This window comes from Dama dama, chromosome 25 (genome assembly GCF_033118175.1).
Source record: "Dama dama isolate Ldn47 chromosome 25, ASM3311817v1, whole genome shotgun sequence".
Taxonomy (NCBI): Eukaryota; Metazoa; Chordata; class Mammalia; order Artiodactyla; family Cervidae; genus Dama; species Dama dama.
The window spans coordinates 10408900-10416039 of record NC_083705.1 but is presented as its reverse complement, the minus strand read 5'-3'; the positions used below and the strand labels follow the sequence as shown (position 1 = coordinate 10416039).

Below are 7140 nucleotides of genomic sequence, written 5' to 3'. Positions count from 1 at the left end.
TGAGTCATTTTCATTTTTGATTAGCCCCTTGATCCCAAAGCTAGGATTTGTCATCTCAAGCTGTGTGTACCTTAGAGTCTGCAGCAGAGTAAGGACATCACAGGGTAGAAGGGACTTGTGAGGATGACTGTCCTGCAGCTGTAGCTACTCCAGGGGGTACCTTAAATCACCCTGCTTCTCAGCCTGGGGCCTGAGACTGCTTGGCAGATGGATGGGGTCTTGTTTGGGCTTGAATTTTAAGATTCCACAATTAATTTCTCTGCAACATTTAAGATCATGAAATCCAGCAGCCTGTCTGTCCATTTCATCTTACCAGAAACATAAATAAGACTAGGATAAAACAGCATTGGTACTTGCCCATCCACCCTTGCAGCCTTGTAGATAAGTTCACAGTCTATTAATCTGCACACTGTCCCTTCCTGGTGACCAGACCATGGTCACCTGATTGAAGAAGCAGGACTGGGGATGAGGATAGATTTTTTCCATCTTAGTATTAAATGGCTTTCCTTCCCAAAGTCTGAATTCCTTTAAAGTCTGGCTCATTCTTTTGATAAGACCCCCATACATGTGAGTCCAGTCAAACTTGCATGGCTGAGCAGACTACTGAAATAATATAATTAAGTAATTGCTACACACTGTTTGGGAATGAGGGGTGGGTTGGCAGGGCTCCTATTCCTTCTTGTTAAACTCTACCAGCTTGTGGTTGGATTGAGGATGCCCAGAAAAGAGAAGGTAAACTCAGTGAACATTCAGTGAAGAAGGCATTTCATAATCCCGTTTGCTGAAGATTGTCTCCATTAGTCTTTGCAGAGTGAAGCACTCTGTGTGAACGTGGGCTGTACATTCCCCACTGCAAATTGAGGCTAATTGAGCAAACCACTCTGACAGTTTCACCTTCCCTGTCACTGTGCTGCAGTGCACAAAGCTATTTCAGTGAGAGTGAGAGGGAAATTTGGCAAGGAATCTCGGCTTGCACTATTTAAATCTGGGAATGTCATTCAAGATGTTCTTGTTCTGTTTCTAGTGTAATGTTTAAACCCACAAAATGAGACTGGAATACTTAACATGAAGTTAGAATTAAGACAAATACACCTGTCATACTTAAGAAGCCACATTTCAGTAAGATATGCTACCACTAGCTAAAAGCCACAAATTTATCTGTATCCACACAATAGACTTGCAGTTGGCCCCAACAATGGAAAAGAACAGCACAGAGGATAATCCAATAAAGTTAAATCACTGGGGATCTCTTATATAATTTTATCTTGTAGTAGAGCTTCCATCTTAATTTGCTTTGCTTACACTAATTTTCAAATTAATTTATGTTCTTGGGCAGCACAATAGAATGGAAATAATCCTGTTCTCAGAATTAAGAGACCCAGGCAATACAGCAGTCTATTCCAACAACCTTTAGCAAATTGTGTAAATTTTCAGGGCCTGTTTATCCAGTCTCAAGTGGAGATAGAAACACCTACTCTACCTGTTTTACAAGGTCTGTGTACATTCCAGCATCAGATGCGCAGAACCACCCAGAGCTGGCCAGGATCACTTGCCAAAGTTGGCCTGTAAGGAGGAAGAGATGTCTGGGAACACAAAATGGATAATCCAACACTTAGATGACTAAGAAGGGTACGTTGTTGTACACATATGTTGAGTTGGAACCTCACATAAACCCTCAATTGAGTTAGATGATATCGCGGTCAGAAAAAGTTGAACTTTCTAGAGAGAAAAATCAAGCGAGGCTACAATGATTCTACACCAAAGCACAACACAACATTGCTCAGGCCACCAACCTGAAACTGGACACTCGGGCTCTTCTGAAAATTGAACATTTAAAATTGTTATGGGGGAAACAATTCAGTAAAACCTTCCTGCTAAACAAAAGTGATCATCTCTGTGTTAAAAAAAAAAAAAAAAAGTATATGTATACCAAAACTCTATACTCATCTACTCATGTGAAAACTGCTTCTTTGTAAAATATTATGTAACCTCTACCATGATCTCCTACAGAAATGCTGTACTTGAGGTTGTCTGGTTTTATGGAGAGATATTAATTTAGCAAAAGTTACTTTTATAAAATTGAAAGGAAAAAGACTGGTACGTCAGCATAAGTTGCAGGAGTTTATGTAGCTGCTTTCTCTGTAGTTAAGAAAATGTGTACTCACTATCCTTGGAACTTAACACCAGCTCATCTATAGAGCACCTTCTTAAAGACTGTACTAATGGAAGGTTTTGTAAATTTCTAAACTTTTAAATGGGATATTATCTTTTGCAATAAACTTACATATTTTTCCTAGGTTTTAAGGCTCCATGACTAGCTTGGGTTAATTTGGGTTATAAAATTTAAACTTAAGAAGAATGTCTCCATGGTTGTAATGATAGGGATTGTTGTTGTTGTTGAGTCATTAAGTCATGTCCAACTCTTTTGCAACCCCATGGGTTGCAGCCTACCAGGCCTCTCTGTCCATGGGATTTCCCAGGCAAGAATACTGGAATGGGTTGCTATTTCCTTCTCCAGGGGATCTTCCCAACCCAGGGATCAAACCTGCATCTCCTGCAATGGCAGGCGGATTCTTTACCACTGAGCCACCACGGAAGCCCAATGGCAGGGATAATTTTCACTATGATTGCTTCTATATGTTTCCCAAGGAAATAAATAAAAAAAGAGCAGATTCAGAACTTAGCATGGTGATGATTGGAAGGTCCACATGTCCTGGAAGCAAGGGAGGCATTGTGAATCAATGATGCAATTCCCAGTTTTATTCAGATGGATTTTTATTTCTCATGATTTTTATCATTATTATACCCATATACCTGAAATGTAATTTATTTAAGATTTTTATTTAATTACTTTCCCCATGATTTTCTTCCGAAAAAGGCAGCTGTATATCACCACCAAGAGAAAAACAAGTACGATATTCCAAAAGTAAAAGTTGAAATCAAAATAGTTTTTTTAAAATCCTTGCTAGAGACTGCTGAGTGTCACTGGTGCTAAGCCTGAGACCAGCTCTCTTTGTTGAAAAGGAAGATTAGGAAACATGTGCTAAAGCCAGTTTAACACAAAATGCATTTTCTACTTGACTAATCAGGATGTCTGAGAGAGGATTGAAAAGGAAACAACATTCCCATCATGTGATTTAATTCTTTTCCCTGTATTGTCTGTGAGCCATCTAAAACCAGCCCGTTTACCAATTTGGGGGGAGGTGGGGAACCTGGACATAGAATCAGCCACCTCAGGTTTGGTATTATTCTGCTACGCTCCTTTTTTGGGATGACCTTGGGGAAAGTTAACCTCAGTGAGCTGCTGATTTCTTTTCTTATAATGCAGAACATCACCCTTGCCTGACAAGTGTGTCTGACAATTAAGTGGGAGAAAACCTTGAGCATCATGGAAAGCACACTATACGAGCTCAATAAATGTGTATTTATTCCTTTGTTGATTGAAATAAACCAGAGGAGAGGAGGAAAGATGTCTTTAAGGGACTGCAATGGGTTTTCAGAAATAGTTCAAGGTTTTTTCAGGGCCAAGAGTGGTGTTAATAAGGAATAAACTCTTCCTGGCCTCATTAAAACCTGAAATCATGACAATGGATGTTAAGTAACAAATCTTTGTTGAGTCAGAAGAACACACAAGCCTATCTAATGCACCATATCTAATGCCTTCTGGGGGATGAAGGACTCTTGCAACGTTGATTCAAATCCCCCAGAGGTAAAAGACACTGCAAGAGCTGGGTGTCTGCCATTTGCATCATGAGGCAACTAAGAAAGGCTAGACGACGTGTCCAAGGATGCGTGGCTGAGGGCAGCCGTGCTGGGAGCAGCGTGGTGGGCGGATGCATCGTGTGATGGTCTACCACGTACCAGGGCCCAGCACAGTCCCAGGAACCACTAGCGCTAGTTTCTTTCTTTCTTAGCTGAGCAGAGGCCTCAATACAGTCTTTGCTTGAAAAGGCTCTCATTTCGAGCGCCTCAAGGCAACTTGCTATATGCTTAGAACATATTTCTCTTTTTGAGTTCCAAGAAACATTGGTGTTTTGTGATCATTATGCCCATCAAGCATGGCTTGCAATAAAGAGAGTTCAAAGATAAATCCTCAACCAACACTGTTTGCCTTTGATGCAAACCATGTTTGACTGGCTTCTTGCTCATAACCTCTTCATCCCAACTTCACCCCCATTTTCATTCTACCAGTTTACAGCCTGAATTCCTATTGCTCACCTCTACCGCCCCTACTCCTAAGGTTTCCCAAATGTGTGATTTCTTCCCTCTCTTCCAGGATCCTCAGCCTGTAAAGAACAACCTAGAATCTGGTTTTCTCACTGCCAGGCTAAGCCAGGTCCCAAGGCAAGAGTGCCTCTCCACCACGAGCATTCTGTTGCAAACCCTCATCTCTCAGCCGGCCTCCATAGAAGCATGCCATGCGCCCTTCCCTGCGCACGCCAGTCCCTTTCATCACAGAGCAACAAAAGCAGTCATTGCTGGATTTACATCTGACCCGGGTCATGCTCTGGCTGTCACAATCTGGCTTCCTGATAAACGTGGGAAGTTAAGACTAGGTCTGTGGCTGGGACTCAAAAGGCCCCACCCGGCTCTCCTGTGGAAGTTCTCATCACAGGCCCTTCCACTCTCTGCTCCAGAGTGACGCTGAGTCACCTTTGTTCCTCAGGACCACCATGCTCACACTCCTAAAGGGTCTATGCGCAGTTTTCCTTCAGCCTATAATAATTTCCACTGCGCCCCCACCTCACCGAGTTTCCAGCTCTGCTGGGGTTTCCCAGGTAAGGCTTTCCAAGACCACACCACCACTGCCCCAGATCACACTAAATATCCCTCTTACACACACACTTGGCACCAGGGATCCTTCCATCAAAGTCCTAGGCACAGTTGACCTTGAACGTATATTATGTCATTCTTTGATGAACATATTTCTCTTATCTGTCTGATTATCTTCCTAAGGTAAGAATTCTGCTTAGTTTTGCTCACGTTTATATCTCCAGCACATAGCACAATGAGATTCAAATATGTGTTGCAGGGATAAATTAAAGAATGAATTTGACTTCATGGAGAGACAGGAAGAAATGATTCCCAGTTTTTCCTCTTGTGTATGTACAGGTTCTGGGCTTCCCAGGTGGCCCAGTGGCAAAGAATTCACCTGCCAATGCAGGAAATGCAAGAGACACCTGTTCAATTCCTGGGTTGGGAAGATCCCTTGGAGTAGGAATTGGCAACCCACGCAAGTATTCTTCCTTGGAAAATTCCATGGACAAAGAAGCCTGGTGGGCTACAGTCCATGGGTTGGCAAAGAGTCAGACAGGACTGAGCACGCATGTACAGGCTCTATCTGTGCTCTCAGGAGCACCCAGCCTTCCACTGATGGGGCCTTCAGGAGCTAATGTGGCCAGGGCTTCCAATTCCACTGTAGTCTACATGGCTTTCTTGACCCAGGAACACCAAGCCACTACCATCCCCCCTCACCACGTTTATCTTGAATATGGACAGCCCAGTTTAACCTTGTTTCAGAACAAATTGCCATCATAATTAAATCCCAATGCATTTTGCACATTTTACCAAGATACTGCCTTACAGCATGAAAGAGAAAATTAGTTTTGAAATTAAAGCAGATTGTTAACTATTTTTGCTGTAATATTTCCATTAAAATGCCAGGATTTATTACATGTGACCTAGTCCATTTCAGACAAAATACAATTTAAAGGAGACAGGATCAGTGTAACTAAAGGAGCATTAGGGGCAGAGCATTTTGTCTTGGCTTAAACCACAACTAAAATGAAAAGACAATAAGCATCACACCAAAGAATTATTTGCTCCAGAGAAAATAAAAGCTTTATTATCATGAAAGGCTTTCACAAACTCTCAGAATCCATAACTATGGTATATTAAATTTCACTCCAGTGAAACCCACATTTTTGTCTCCCGGCAAAACCTCAACATATGGTTCTTAAATCTTCAGCCAAAACACAGTGACCTCACATCTGAGCTTGGGCCTGGTTTCCCAGGTAGCGCATACAGTGCTGTGATACCCTGGTTATGCTGATGGAAGGGCCTTCCTCCCGAGCCAACCGGGCTGCGGCATTTTAACTGCTGAAACCATGAAATCAGGAGGGGTTCACATAGCTCTTCCCCCACACGCCCAGCACAGCGAGCCCCACTGAACCTAATCCCACAAGCCGAGCTCCGATATAGGTGATGGATGAGAGAAGTTAATTGTTGTCCTCGTTTTTTGTTTGCTTGTTTGTTTCAAGGTAAAAACAATATGCTTTCTGTTAATTAGGGATCAAAGAGAGCAAGATCAAAGTGTGCAAAGCATCAGCATTTGCAAACTCAGTTCGCTGACTTGACTGGGTTTCTTGGAACTGATCCCTCCTTCTTCGCCACTACTACACAACCATTGGCTCCAAGGAACCTTTTCACATGAGCCTCAGTCCATAATCACTTTTTCCCAATAAACAGTTATAGATTCCCTTCTCTGTGCCAGGCAAGAAAATTACAGATGCAGCCCTGGCCTCAGAGAGCCCTGGCCTCACCTCCAGTGAGGGGTGGGGAGGGATTACAACAATAAGCCCATATCCTTTTCTGATTTACTACCTGAGGGATATCATCCCCTGCCCCCCACCCCAGTCCTTTTGATCTTCTGAATGCTGTCCTTTTTATTCTTTTGTGATGATTATCTGTCTTGAATTACAGCTATTTTGTTTGTTTGTTTTTGCCTGCTTACCCTACTCTATGTAACATCATAAGAGTAGGAATTGCTTTTCTTTCCTTGTAAAGGACGTCTTAAGTCTAAGACGTCTTTGTTTAATTGAACTTCCTTGGTGGTTCAGTGGCTAAGACTTCACTTTCTGATGCAGAGGGTGTGGGTTTGATCCCTGGTCAGGGAGCTAAGATTCTACATGTCTCATGGCCATAAAACCAAAACATAAAACAGAAATGATATTGTAACGAATTCAAATTCAATGAAGAATTTAAGAATGGCCCACATCAAAAAAAAATATTTAAAAAGAAAAAGAAACTAAAGACTTCAATGTCGTTGAACCCTTGTCTGTTCCATATGAGTCAACACACTGGTCTTCAAAGTTTACTTTCCTTACAGTTTTTCAGCTCCTTTGGATCTTGTCTCCTTCC

The 7140-nt window shown here is 42.1% G+C and overlaps 1 protein-coding gene across 1 annotated transcript in view; it reads right to left on the bottom strand.

Moving 5' to 3' along the window:
- DOCK2 (dedicator of cytokinesis 2) overlaps nt 1–7140 on the bottom strand; it is a 459408-nt gene that overhangs the window by 232737 nt on the left and 219531 nt on the right. The gene's annotated exons all lie outside the window — the stretch shown is intronic.